A 15,403-nucleotide genomic window follows, 5' to 3' on the forward strand; every position below is an offset into this window, starting at 1 on the left:
ATAGGATCAGAGTATCACATAGTAACGACAGCAGAAAAAGATCAAATGGCCCATCCAGTCTGCCCAGCAAGTCTCCTGTAATAGTAACTGCCACTTCATGCAGATTACCCAAAAAGCTTATACTAAAGGTGTAATATTAATATTCAAAACCAAGCACTTTTAAATCCCTAATAAAATTACTGCTATTAACATTTTTCATACTCTGCTGCTTGAACGTGATTTACCTTAGGACTAGGCTGTAGTACCCATCTTGTACTTTTTCCAGGCCTGTAAAAGTTGTCTTAAAAAGCTGTTGTCTTAACCCAATTCCCCTATTTTCCAACCCATCGTCGAAGCTGAGAGAGATGCTTCAGTTGCATCAAAATCATGAAGGATAATTGGTTAAGATGATAGCTGCTGCTCCATGTAAGTTACTCTCATGCACCCTTTTCTTCATTTCCATCTCTAGCCTTTAAGGATAGGAAAATTAGTTCTTACCTGTTAATTTTTGTTCCTGTAGTACCACGGATCAGTCCAGACCGTGGGTTCAGCTTCCTGTCCAGCAGATGGAGACAGACCAAAACTGAAAGGGTTTCCTATATCAGGACAGAACCTACCCTGCAGCCCTTCAGTATAACCATTGTCAAAGCAGAAAAACAAGATAAAGAACAAGATCAAGCAAGTAACCACAAAAACTCAATGGAGTAACTCTATAACCTTGTAAGGAGCTCTGTAGAAAGAAAAGCTCTTGCATGTACTTGATCATCAAAACCAATGCTTCCGGTGTTCAGAAGAGAAGAAAACAGTACTGGCATCCTAATACCTGTAGGAAAAGCTTCGAGTGGACGATGTGAAAGAGCAACAGGGAAGGGCGTCTGGACTGATCTGTGGTACTACAGGAACGAAAATTAACAGGTAAGAACTAATTTTCCTTTCCCTGTACGTACCTGGATCAGTCCAGACCGTGGGATGTACCAAAGCTTCCCTAAACCGGGTGGGACCGAGACAGTCCCGCTCGAAGCACTTGCCGACCAAAAGAATCAAAAAACAGTGCTTGCACATCCATGCGGTAGTGTCGAGCAAAAGTATGCAGGGACATCCATGTAGCAGCCCTGCAGATTTCTTGTGGAGAAACCGATTGGCTCTCCGCCCAGGAAGTAGCTTGAGAACGCAACGAATGAGCCTTTAGGCCCTCAGGACCGCCCGACCTTGGCAAAGATAGGCCGAGGAAATTGCCTCCTTCAACCACCGAACAATAGTAGTCTTAGAAGCCGGTTTTCCCTGATTGGGACCTCTCCAGAGGACAAAAAGATGATTCGAGACCCGAAAGTCATTGGTAACCTGGAGATACCAGAGTAGAACACGTTTGACATCAAGCCTGCGAAGATCGCCCCCAGCGGTACCCGCAATCTCCTCTGGAGAGAACGCTGGAAGCTCCACCGACATGGAAAGCGGAAACTACCTTCGGCAAGAAAGGCGGCTCCATTTTGAGAGAGACTCATGAATCGGAAAAACGCAGAAAAGGTTCCCGACAGGATAACGTTTGGATCTCTGAGACCCGCCGAACGGAAGAGATAGAACCGAGAAAAAACGCCTTGAGCGTGAGATCCTTTACCGTAGTCCGACGAGGGGTTCCAACGGAGCTGCAGAGAGCCCGAAGGACGAGATTAAGACTCCACGACGGACAAGTGGAGTGAGTGGGCGGTCACAGGTGATTGACGCCCTTCAAGAACCAAACCACGTCCGAGTGGCCCGCTAAGGGATGACCCTCGACCCTTCTAAGGAGAGAGCCGAGAGCGGAGACTTGCATGCGCAAAGAACTGAGGGAGAGACCCTTGGAGAGACCCTGTTGTAGGAAGGAAAGAACCAACGAGACCGGAGCGGAGCGCGCCGAGACCCCAGACTCCGCACAAACTGTCTCAAAGACTTTCCAAACATGCATGTAAGCTAGAGAAGTTGACTGCTTACGAGCCCGCAGAAAAGTGGAGATAACCTCCTCCTTATAGCCCTTACGCCTCAGGCGTCTCCGTTCAAAAGCCAGGCCGCTAGACAAAAGCGATCGGCCTGGTCAAAAAATACGGACCCCTGCTGAAGCAGACAAGGAAGATGGCCAAGCCGGAGAGGTCCTTCCGTCACCAGGTTGACAAGATCCGTGAACCACGATCTGCGAGGCCATTCGGGTGCTACCAGGATCACTGGCCCCTGGTGGAGTTCTATTCTTTGGAGAACTTTGCCCACCAGAGGCCACGGAGGGAACACGTAGAGAAGGACGCCTGCAGGCCAGGGGAGAGCAAGAGCATCCACTCCCTCCGAGCCGAGTCTGAAGAGGCATTCCCCGGAGAAGATGAGGAAGCGAAAGCCACCACTGCAAGGCGGCGGTGGTAGAGGCCGAAAGCGGGAGAAATGTGTGAAACTGTTCTGACACCTGCTGCCAATGGGATAGCAAAGCTCTCTGTAATGGTCGCATATGTGCAAATGCCCATATGGCATGTGGAGGCCATCGAGCCCAGGACCTGGAGGTAGTCCTACGCTGTTGGGAGAGTGAGCGAGAGAAGGTTTCACAACTGGTCGATAAGTTTGAGAGCCCGAGTGTGAGGTAGGGACACCTTGCCGATCCGAGTATCAAAGCGGGCCCCCAGAAATTCCAACACCTGGGAAGGCCGAAGATTGCTTTTGGGAAAATTTACTATCCACCCGAGGGAGGCGAGGAGAGCTAGAACTCGATTCAGCGCCTGCCTGCAGCGACTCTCTGACTTGGCCCGCACAAGCCAGTCGTCCAGATAGGGGTGGACCAGGACTCCTTTTCGGCGAAGGGCAGCCGCCACCACCACGACTTTGGTGAAGGTGCGCGGCACAGTGGCCAGGCCGAAGGGCAACGCCTGAAACTGAAAATCCCGTTGAGGATGTGGAAGCGAAGATACTTCTGGTGAGCGTGGCGAATCGGAATGTGGAAGTAGGCCTCTGTCAGATCGAGAGAGGAGAGGAACTGCCCGGGATGAACCGCCGCGATGACCGCTCTCAAGGTCTCCATGAGAAAATGTGGGATCTTGAGGGCCCGGTTGACCCTCTTGAAGTCCAAGATCGGCCGAAAAGCACCATTCTTCTTGGGTACCATGAAGTAAATAGAATACTGACCAGCGCCGAGCTCCTCCTCCGGAACTGGGACAATGGCACCCAGACTCAGAAGCCTGGTGAGGGTTTGGTCCACCGCCTCCCGCTTGAGACGGCCGCAAGGGGAGACTACGAAGAGGTCCGGTAGGTCTCGAGCAAATTCTAAGGCGTAACCGTCTTGGACAATCTCGAGAACCCACTGGTCCGACATGATTTTGACCCACTCCTCGAAAAACAGGGAGGGACGACTACCCAGAAGAGGGACCGAGGAATGGGTCAACCGAACTTCATTGTGGGGCTGGCATTGGGGTGGCACGCTGGGACGCTCCCTCACGGAAGAGCTGGCGCCCACGAAAGAGCTGGGACCAAGATTGGGACCGGGAAGAATAACCTCTTGAGGAGCCACCATGCCCGCGAGGCATATATCTCCGTTGACCCCGGAAGCAATGACGGGAGAGCGCAAACGACAAGATTGTTTCGGACGGTCTTCCAGTAGCTTATGAACCTTGTTTTCCCCCAAGGAATTAATAAGCTGCTCAAGGTCCTCTCCAAAGAGCAACTTACTCTTGAAGGGCAACGTGCCCAATCTCGCCTTGGAGGTCGGGTCCGCGGACCAATTGCACAGCCAGAGAAGCCTTCTAGCGGAAACCGCCGAGACCATCACTTTCGCCTGGACGTGGAGGAGGTCGCACAATGCATCTGCCCCATACGCGATGACGCCTTCCAACCGTTCAGCCTGCTTCGCCTCTGCAGATGGGAGGTCCTGGGTGCCGAGCAATTGTTGAACCCACCTAAGACCTGCCCGCTGCATGAGACTGCTGCAGATAGTCGCCCGAACTCCCAAGGCCAGAACCTAAAAAATACGCTTTAGATGGGCTTCGAGCTTACAATCCTGTACGTCCTTCAGGGCCGTCACCCCCACTACTGGGATAGTGGTGTGTTTAGTGACCGCAGAGACGGAAGAATCTACTGTGGGAATCCTCAGCATGTCCAAGCAGTCCTCCAGGAGGGGGTAGAGCTTGTCCATAGCCCTCCCAACACAGAGCCCTGCTTCGAGAGCTTCCCATTCCCGTAGAAGCAGCAACTTATGCATAGGGTGGAAGGGAAAGGCACACACCGGAGCCCTGTCCCGCCAGGCCCGGGTCCATATCTTGAGCAACGAAGCTGTCAGGGTATCTGCAGAGGGTCCCTCAATCCCTAACTCCTGGAGGACAAAGGGAATGAGGGGCTCCAATTCCTCCCTCTGAAACATGCGGAGGACCTTCCGGGGGGGGGGGGGGGGAGTGCCCCCATCAAATCTGCGGTGGGATCCGGAGTGACCAGAGGCGTCTGAGGATCAGGGATGGGCGCGATCCCCCGGGACCATCCGCACCCGGACCGGCCCCTGCGGCTCTGGAGTTGGAGGAGCAGGTGGCGGGGCTGGTCATGGGAGTTTCACCGGCAGGGGACCTGCTCCTGCAAGCTGGCCAAGTAAGATTTGTGCAGGAGAAGCGCAAACTCTGATGAAAAACGAGGTTGAGCCTTGCCGGAGGGGGGGGAGGGCGGGGGAGGGGGGGTCAGGGACCTCATCATGGGGCAGCACGGGGCTCAAATCGGGTGGAAACTCCGAAAAATTCGGGTCCTCAGTGCCAGGCAGCCCCGAATTGGGAGCTGCCAAAAAACACAAGATGGCTGCCATTCCCGCGGTTTGCCGACCCGGGAACGGCCGAGCCATGCGGTGAGGAAGACGACCCCGGGCTGAATTTTCAAGCACTGCCGAGGAGGGACCATCCTTACCCAGCAGACACACAGAGCAGAGAACCCCGCGCGTCGAGGGCTCACCACAAGCAGTGCAGGTATATGAACGCAGCATCCTCACTGAAGAGGAGCCGCGATCTACAATTGAAAACAGCTAAGAGAAAAATTAGCTGCTGGCAGGAGCGGAGGCAGAGGAATGAACCCTGCATGCTCCTGTGCACTAGAGAGTCTGGCTGCCGGCTTGTGGATTTAATTTACTTTTTGTCCCTTTTACAATTTTTTTTTTTTTTTTTAAACTGAGGGGAAGGGCAAACCTTTCCAGTGCAGCAAAAACAAAGAGGGGCACTGAGCCCCCAAGGCTGCCAGAAAAGGGGGGGGGGGGTGAGGGACTGGACCACCAGTTTCACCCCCACACCGAGGAAGCAAAATAGATCTTAGGCTATGTCCGACACAAGGGGCCAAGCCCCCCTAAGCCCCGCAAGAGCCAGGAGCGTCTCCTGTGAAAGAAGAGACAGGCAGAGTCTGTCACAAACAAAATCAACTTTTTTTTTTTTTTTAAATAGGATAAAACATAAGCATTGTCAAGTTAAGTGTAAAACATTGATAAGACAGGCGAAGAAAGAATTTGAAATGAAGATGGCCATAGAGGCAAAAACTCATAATAAATTTTTTTTAATATATCCGAAGCAAGAAACCTGTGAGGGAGTCGGTTGGACCATTAGATGACTGAGGGGTTAAAGGAGCTCTTAGGGAAGATAAGGCAATTGCAAAAAGACTAAATGAAGTAAATTCTGCGTGCTGGCTGGCTGCTTGCTAGCGCGTGAGTCATCGGGACAGCATACAGTGGTGCTGTTCCAGCCCGCCCCTTTGAAGAGGCCCGGCACTTGTGCACGTACCGGGGTTTAGGCGTGTGGCCGAGCCTGTTTGAAAATGTGCGCATCGCGTGCAAGGCCCAGCCACGCGCATAAACCCCGGATTTGCTTTTAAAATTTGGCCATAAATGAATTTTTAAAAAAGCATGGTATAAACACTGCTTCCCTGTACGTATCCGGATCAGTTCAGACCGTGGGTTGAGCCTCCTGTCCAGCAGATGGAGACAGACCAAAACTGAAAGGGTATCCTATATCAAGACAGAGCCTACCCTGCAGCCCTTTAGTATTTGTCTGTCTCCAGCAGATGGATCAGCTCACCCTGCGGTTCCCTGATCTCGGCTAGTCAGCCTTTGTTTTTCCTGTTTTCTTTCTCTAAGGATCAAGCATAAGAACATAAGAAATTGCCATGCTGAGTCAGACCAAGGGTCCATCAAGCCCAGCATCCTGTTTCCAACAGACGCCAAACCAGGCCACAAGAACCTGGCAATTATCCAAACATTAAGAAGATCCCATTCTACTGATGCAATTAATAGCAGTGGTTATTCCCTAAGTAAACTTGATTAATAGCCGTTAATGGACTTCTCCTCCAAGAACTTATCCAAACCTTTTTTGAACCCAGCACTGAAATAATCACATCCTCTGGCAACAAATTCCAGAGCTTTATTGTGCGTTGAGTGAAAAAGAATTTCCTCCGATTAGACTTAAATGTGCTACTTGCTAACTTCATGGAATGCCCCCTAGTCCTTCTATTATTTGAAAGTGTAAATAACCGAGTCACATTTACTCATTCAAGACCTCTCAAGATCTTAAAGACCTCTATCATATCCCCCCCCCCCCCCCCCAGCTGTCTCTTCTCCAAGCTGAACAGCCCTAACCTCTTCAGCCTTTCCTCATAGGGGAGCTGTTCCTTACCCTTTATCATTTTGGTTGCCCTTCTCTGTACCTTCTCCATCGCAACTATATCTTTTTTGAGATGTGGCAACCAGAATTGTACACGGTATTGAAGGTGCGGTCTCACCATGGAGCGATATAGAGGCATTAGGACATTTTCCATATTATTAACCATTCCCTTCCTAATAATTCCTAACATTCTGTTTGCTTTTTTGACTGCTGCAGCACACTGAGCCGACGATTTTAAAGTATTATCCACTATGATCCCTAGATCTTTTTCCTGGGTGGTAGCTCCTAATATGGAACCTAACGTCATGTAACTACAGCAAGGGTTATTTTTCCCTATATGCAACACCTTGCACTTGTCCACATTAAATTTCATCTGCCATTTGGATGCCCAATCTTCCAGTCTTGCAAGGTCCTCCTGTAATGTATCACAGTTGGCTTGTGATTTAACTACTCTGAATAATTTTGTATCATCCGCAAATTTGATAATCTCACTCGTCGTATTCCTTTCCAGATCATTTATATATATATAGCACCAGTCCAAGTACAGATCCCTGAGGCACTCCACTGTTTACCCTTTTCCACTGAGAAAATTGACCATTTAATCCTACTCTGCTTCTTGTCTTTTAACCAGTTTGTAATCCACGAAAAGACATCGCCTCCTATCCCATGGCTTTTTAGTTTTCGTAGAAGCCTCTCATGAGGGACTTTGTCAAACGCCTTCTGAAAATCCAAATACACTACATCTACTGGTTCACCTTTATCCACATGTTTATTAACCCCTTCAAAAAAATGAAGCAGATTTGTTAGGCAAGACTTCCTTTGGGTAAATCGTGTTGACTGTGTTCCATTAAATCATGTCTTTCTATATGCTCTATGATTTTGATCTTGAGAATAGTTTCCACTATTTTTCCTGGCACTGAAGTTAGGCTCACTGGTCTATAGTTACCCGGATTGCCCCTGGAGCCTTTTTTAGATATTGGGGATACATTGGCCACCCTCCAGTCTTCAGGTACAATGGATGATTTTAATGATAGGTTACAAATTTTTAACTAATAGATCAGAAATTTCATTTTTTAGTTCCTTCAGTACCCTAGGATGCATACCATCCGGTCAATCTGGCCTACTACATCTTCCAGGTTCACAGTGATTTCGTTCAGTTCGTCTGACTCATCACCCCTAAAAACCATCTCCGGAACTGGTATCTCCCCAACATCCTCATTAGTAAACACAGAAGCAAAGAATTCATTTAGTCTTTTTGCAATTGCCTTATCTTCCCCTAAGAGCCCCTTTAACCCCTCGGTCATCTAATGGTCCAACCGACTCCCTCACAGGTTTCTTGCTTCGGATATATTTAAAAAAGGTTTTATTATGAGTTTTTGCCTTTATGGCCAACTTCATTTCAAATTCTCTCTTTGCCTGTCTTATCAATGTTTTACACTTAAATTGACAATGCTTATGTTTTATCCTATTTTTTTTAAAAAAGTTGATTTTGTTTGTGACAGACTCTGCCTGTCTCTTCTTTCACAGGAGATGCTCCTGGCTCTTGCGGGGCTTAGGGGGGCTTGGCCCCTTGTGTCGGACATAGCCTAAGCCCTATTTTGCTTCCTCGGTGTGGGGGGTGAAACTGGTAGTCCAGTCCCTCACAAACCCACCCCCCCCCTTCTCTGGCTGCCTTGGGGGCTGAGTGCTCCTCTTTGTTTTTCCTGCACTGGGAAGATTTGCCCTTCCCCTCAGTTAAAAAAAAGAAAAAAAAAAAAGAATTGTAAAAGGGACAAAAAGTAAATTAAATCCACAAACCGGCAGCCAGAGTCTCTAGTGCAGAGGAGCATACAGGGTTCATTCCTCTGCCTCCGCTCCTGCCAGCAGCTAATTTTTCTCTTCTCAGCTGTTTTCAATTGTAGATCGCGGCTTCTCTTCAGTGAGGATGCTGCATTCATATACCTGCACTGCTTATGGTGAGCCCTCGACGCACGGGGTTCTCTGCTCTGTGTGTCTGCCTGCAGGTCTGGGGTTTTTATAGCTCAGACTATGAACATTTATGCTCATAGCTTTTCAGCTTCTATACTCAGCTTACTGCTCTTCTTGGATATCATTTCTGTCCTATTTAGCTGATTTCTGTTAATTTCTTCACTCACTTCTTGGAGATGTTGGGGGTGACATTCCAGCTTCCTTCTGTCATCCCTGTCCTCTAGTTTAAATGCTTTATGGCATAGGATTTGAATTTTTCACTTAGGATTCTTTTTCCTGAATAAACAAATGTAATTACCTAAAAAAATAACAGGTTCAATAACCTTCCATTTTTTACAAAAATAAAAAAATCAATATATTTCTTATCAGTATCTTATTATTGTGCAAGATACTGATATCAGAAGGCCAGAAAATGCTGCCTCAACAGCACTAGTTCAACTTTATGTTCTATTGTACCTATACTAAAAAATTGCTATTCTTTAAGTTACGACTGGCAAGCATAATCATTTTTAAGAAAAGCAAAATTGCTTACCTTGTAATAGGTGTTATTCCAGGACAGCAGGATGTAGTCCTCACATATGGGTGACATCGGTAATGGAACCCTATGTAAGGAAAAACTTCTTTAAAAGTTTCCATGAAACTTTTGACTGGCACCAGAGTGCCTACTGAGCATGCCCAGCATGCCATGATATTCCCTGCCACAGGGGTCTCCCTTCAGTCTTGTTTTGTAGCAATTAGCAGTAGCCAAAAATAAAATAATAAAACGTATCGGACCCAACTCCGCGGGGTGGCGGGTGGGTTTCGTGAGGACTACATCCTGCTGTCCTGGGATAACACCTATTACAAGGTAAGCAATTTTGCTTTATCCCAGGACAAGCAGGATGCTAGTCCTCACATATGGGTGATTAGTAAGCTAGAGGCTGAGTCATCTTGTAGTGAAGCAACAGTGAAGTATTGTTAAGATGAATCAGCCGAAGATCACAGCAGGTTGGATGTAGGAGTTGGGATTATACTGGAAACAAGTTCTTTAAGACGGATTGTCCATAGGCTGAATCTTGTCTTCCTTCTTTGTCTAAACAGTAGTGAGCTGTAAAAGTGTGAAGAGAATTCCATGTTGCTGCTTTACAAATGTCCAGAATAGGCACAGAGCGAAGGTGTGCTACTGAGGTTGACATTGCTCTGACTAAGTGTGCTTTTACTCACCCTTGAAGAGTAAGGCCTGCTTTTTCATAACAAAATTGTATGCAATCTGCTAGCCAGTTTGACAGAGTATGCTTACCCACTGCTTTACCTGGTTTGTTTGGATCATAGGATACAAATAGCTGACTGGATTTTCTTTGGGCTGTTGTGCGGTTTAAATCGAAGGATAACGCACGCTTACAGTCCAAAGTGTGTAAGGCGCTCTCACCCTGATGGGAATGAGGCCTAGGAAAGAATGTTGGTAAAACTATTGATTGGTTCAAGTGAAATTCCGTGACAACCTTAGGAAGGAATTTTGGATGTGTACGGAGGACTACTCTGTCATGTAGGAACTTTGTAAAAGGTTCGTATGTGACTAGCGCTTGTAATTCGCTGACCCTTCTAGCTGATGTAATGGCTATGAGAAATACCGTTTTCCAAGTAAGGTATTTAAGGTCACAGGTATTTATGGGTTCAAATGGAGAACGCATAAGCCTGGTTAATACTACGTTCAGGTCCCATTGTATGCTTGGGGAATGAACTGGAGGTTTAATGTGAGTTAGGCCTCTCATGAATTTACTGACAAGAGGCTGTATGGAGATAGGTGCGTCTCCCAGCTTGTTATGGTAAGCTGAGATTGCACTTAAGTGTACCCTTACAGATGACGTCTTAAGACCAGAGTCTGAGAGATGATAAAGGTAATCTAGTAGTGAGGTAGTGGGGCAAGTGAAAGGATCTAAATCTTTCTGAGTGCACCACAGAATAAACCATTTCCATTTGTAGGAATAATTCTTTCTAGTGGAAGGTTTACGTGCAGCTATAAGTACTTGAGATATATTGGTTGGAAGGTTGAGAGGCTGTAAGATCAAGCTTTCAACATCCATGCTGTCAGGGAGAGGGATTGAAGGTTGGGATGGCGCAACTGACCCTGTTCCTGAGTTATGAGATTGGGAGCTACTCCCAGGCGAATTGGATCCCTGACTGAGAGATCTAGCAGTGTGGGGAACCATACTTGTCGAGGCCAATATGGGGCTATGAGTATCATAGTCCCCTTGTCCTGTTGTAGCTTCACTAGTGTTTTGGTTATGAGTGGTATCGGTGGATACGCGTATACCGTATTTCCACGCATATAACCCGCGGGTAATGTGCGTTTTTACCTACCCCGCATGCCCCCCGCGGGGTATAAACGTGGGCGGGTTATCCAGAAAAAATTTTACAGCAGCGGTTAACATCTCTCTCCCCCCGCCCCGGCGCTTCACGCTGTATATCCCTCCGCCCACTCCGCCGCGGGCATTGACTCGGCTACACGTGGACAAACTTTCCGACCAATAAAGTTTCCCGACTCTGAATAGAAGCGAAGGAGGAAACAAAACAAAGCGTCAAGGAGAGCGCGCATCTGATAGGCTGCAGCTGAGAGGAGTCCGTCCTATCCCTGCGCCCGGCCGCTTCCTGATTGGTCAGGAAGGAACGAGGGGACAACGAGAGAGGAGGGTCAAACTCCCTCGGGAAGCAAAGCGCCGGCGATGTGAGAGGGAGCGGCTCGCACCCCGGGGCAGGCCATGAAAATGCTGGGCATGTACGTACCGGAGCGCTTCTCGCTGAAGGCGTCCAGCGTGCAGGACGGCATGGGGCTGTACACGGCGCGCAGAGTGCGCAAGGTCAGTGTGCCGGCGGCCCCGCCCCCTCGGACAAGCGCCCTGTCTGCCCGCGGGTTATATGAGGAGGCGGGGTATATTAAAGGTTTCTTACATAAATTTTGAAAACCTGCGGGTTATGTGTGTGGGCGGGTTATATACGTGGGCGGGTTATTGTCGTGGAAATACGGTAATAGGCCTGAATTCCAATGGCGAGCAAATGCGTCCTTTGGTAGGTCGTTCTGCTGTCGGAGTAGAGAGCAGTAATTGTTCACTTTGTAGTTGAGATGGGATGCAAAGAGATCTATCATCGGTTGACCCCAGCGTTGGAAGATCTTGGATGCTATTGCTGGATCCAAGGACCATTCGTGCGGTTGGAACTGACGACTGAGGCGATCTGCTACGATGTTGTGGATGCCTGCTAGGTAAGTGGCCCGTAGAAGAATTGAGTGTGTTAGGGCCCAGTCCCAAATTTGTGCTGCTTCTTGACAAAGGAGGTAAGAACCTGTCCCCCCTTGTTTGTTGATGTACCACATGGCTACTGTGTTGTCCGTTTGGATCAGAACAGTCTTGTGTGATAGGCAGTCCTTGAACGCATGCAGCGCATAGCGTATAGCTCGAAGCTCCAGGAAGTTTATTTGAAAAGAGGCTTCGAGCTTTGTCCACTTGCCCTGTGTCTTTAGATGACCAATGTGTGCTCCCCACCCTAAGGTGGATGTATCTGTAGTCAAAGTTACTTGTGGAACTGGTTGCTGGAAAGGTAGGCCTTTAAGCAGGTTGTTCACTGATGTCCACCAGATGAGTGCAGATCTGAGCTCTGGTGTGATATGAATGGGAGTGGACATTGGTTGAGTGGCTTGTATCCACTGCGCTTTGAGTGTCCATTGCAGTAGTCGCATGGTCAATCTGGCCATGGGAGTTACGTAAACTGTGGAAGCCATGTGCCCTAGAAGAATGAGGCACTGGTGAGCTGTTACCTGGAATTGATTTCGAAGAGTTTGAGTCAAGAGGACAAGTGATTGAGCACGGTCTCTTGGAAGAAAAGCTTTTGCTATTGCAGTATTTAGCTCTGCACCTATGAACTGTATAAGATGAGTTGGTGACAGATGGGATTTCTGTTAGTTGATGAGAAATCCCAAGGAGTGAAGCACATGGATAGTGAGCTTGAGAGACGTGAGAGCTCCTTCTTTTGTTTGACTCTTGATGAGCCAATCGTCCAGATAAGGGAACACATGCACTCTCTGTTTGTGGAGGTGTGCCACTGCTACAGCCATGCACTTTGTGAATACTCGTGGGGCTGATGCAAGGCTGAATGGCAGCACTCTGTATTGAAAGTGTTGATCCTTTACCCGAAATCGCAAGTACTGGCGATGAGGAGGATAGATGGGAATGTGAGCGTAGGCATCTTGAAGATCCAGAGAGCAGAGCCAATCTCCCCTTTGAAGAAGAGGTAGAATGGTGCCTAAGGACACCATCCTGAATTTTTCTTTTTTGAGAAATTTGTTGAGATTTCTGAGGTCTAGAATGGGTTGAAGGCCTCCTGTTTTCTTTGGAATTAGGAAATAGCGGGAGTAGAATCCCCTGCCCTTTTGAGGTCCAGGAACTGGTTCTATGGCCCTGGCTCTCAGAAGGGTGGATAATTCTGTTTGAAGAATTATGGAATGTTGATTTACTGTCCAAGATGGAAGTGGTGGGTTTTCTTTTGGAACAGTAAGAAAATCTAGTCTGTAACCGTGAGCTGTGATGGATAACACCCACTGGTCGGTGGTAATGGAGGCCCAAATACTTTGGAAGTATGTTATACGACCCCCTACTGGTATGTGTGGAAATGGGTTGATGAGGCCGCTGCTCTCTGAATTGTTTCAAAAACCAGATGTAGTGGCAGTTTGTGGTGGTGGTTGTGCCCTTGCAGGCCTCTGCCTAGGTTGTTGGCTTTGAGGTGGGCGGGCTGTTCTGGGGGATAATACCTGCGTGGACGGTAGTATGGACGTCTGGTATCACGCTTTGGAATCCTCCTTGTGGAAGGTTGAGTATCCTGAGGTATTAAGGATAATTGCTTTAGTGTTTCTGTGTGGTCTTTCATAGTCGCCACAGCTTCTTTGACCTTCTCCCCAAAAAGGTTGTCCCCCAAGCAAGGAAGATCAGCCAAACGTTCCTGGACCTCTGGACGGAGATCAGAGGCCTTTAGCCATGCCCATCTGCGTGCAGCTATGCCTGAAGCAGAAAGTCGTGCCGCAGTCTCAAAGCAGTCGTAAGTAGCTCTGACCTCGTGTTTTCCTGATTCGAGGCCTTTATGGACGATATTCTGGAATGGTTCTTGATACTGCTCAGGGAGAGAGAGAGCTAGGTCTTGAACCTGCTTCCATAGGTTCCTTTGATATTGGTTCATATATAGCTGGTATGATGTTATCTTGGATACCAGCATGGAACCCTGAAAAACCTTGTGTCCTAGATTATCTAGAAATCTACTTTCCTTCCCAGGTGGTGTAGATGAATGAGATTTCAGTCGTTTCGCCTTCTTCTGGGCGGACTCTACCACGACTGACTGGTGTGGCAACTGTGATTTTTGAAAACCTGGGATAGGTTGTACCAAATAAGTTGCCTCTGATCTTTTATTGACTGCTGAAACTGATCCTGGGTGTTCCCATATCCTGTACGGAAGGTCTTGAAAAACTTCATGGACTGGTACTGCTAACATTTCTTTAGGAGGATCTACAAATTGCAGAACCTCCAATGTTTTCTGCCTTGCATCCATCTCCGTTTGTAGTTGAAAGGGGATGGTATCAGCCATATCCTTTACAAAATTTGTAAAGGAAAGGTCCTCAGGAGGTGAGACTTCCTGTGGTCGTCAGGTGGGGAGGGTTCAGAAAAAATATCTCCATCTGAAGAATATTCTGAGCATGTGTCAGTAGCCATATCCCGTGGAGTGTGGTGAGTGACTGGCACTAGCAAAGGCTCCTTAGGCCTTGATGGTAGAAGAGGAGAATGAGGCCTTGGAGGTCTTGGTATTCCAGAGCGGCCTGGAATAGGCTCTTCTGGTGTTTTGTTTGATAAAATATCCAGGAGTGTCATGAATGGCTGTAGCATCGAGACATCCTCTGTTGGGCACCGGTATAGTCCCCGGTGGCGGTACCGGGGTAGGCATCGGGAGCGGTTCCCGTGGCATCGTCGGTGCCAGCGGCTTCAATGGCGATGGTTCTCTCGGCATCGGAATCGGCATTGATGGCTGTGGCGGAATCGCATCGCGCAGAGCCTGGTGCACCGCTTGACGTATATATGTGTCAAGTTCCACTCTCATAGCTGGTGATACCAGAGCAGCTATGGAGGGAGGCGGTGATGGCGATGCAGATACCCCCCCCTCAGAGCCCTGAGGAGGTACGGAACCCTGCACCGATATCGGTGGGGATCGCCCTGGATCAGTAGGCCTCGAAGCCTCCGCACTCGTCCGAGGTATCTTTGCGGGTGAGGCCGTACCTGTCGATGGATCTTCAGTCATCGGTGCTAGGCGTCGTCGATGCCGGTGACTATGTTTTTCCTTCTGTTTTTCACTTCCAGAAGTGGACGCCTTCGACAATACTGACGGTGAAGGCGTAGAAGCGTCTCCTGCCTCCGGACGACGTTTCTTCAGTAGTACCTGTCGGACGGATCCCGATGGCGATGACTGAACCGAAGTCGATGCCTTCGGAAGCAATTGTATGTTAAACAATTGCTCCATTTTTTCAACGCGGAGACGACGGCCTTTTGAGGTCATCTCCGCACATAAAGTACACGATTGTACATTGTGATCTTTGCCTAGGCAAAGAACACATTCTAAGTGCAGGTCGGTTATCGACATATTCCGCGCACAGTTCGGGCATTTTTTGAACCCGGAGGTCATTTTGCCAGACAGCCGTCGACGGCGATGACCAAAAAATTTCGGTACCGGCTGGAAACCGAAGGGAAAGCAAAATTGCTTACCTTGTAATAGGTGTTATCCCAGGACAGCAGGATGTAGTCCTCACATATGGGTGACATCAGTAATGG

Source organism: Rhinatrema bivittatum, chromosome 9, assembly GCF_901001135.1.
Source record: "Rhinatrema bivittatum chromosome 9, aRhiBiv1.1, whole genome shotgun sequence".
NCBI lineage: Eukaryota > Metazoa > Chordata > Amphibia > Gymnophiona > Rhinatrematidae > Rhinatrema > Rhinatrema bivittatum.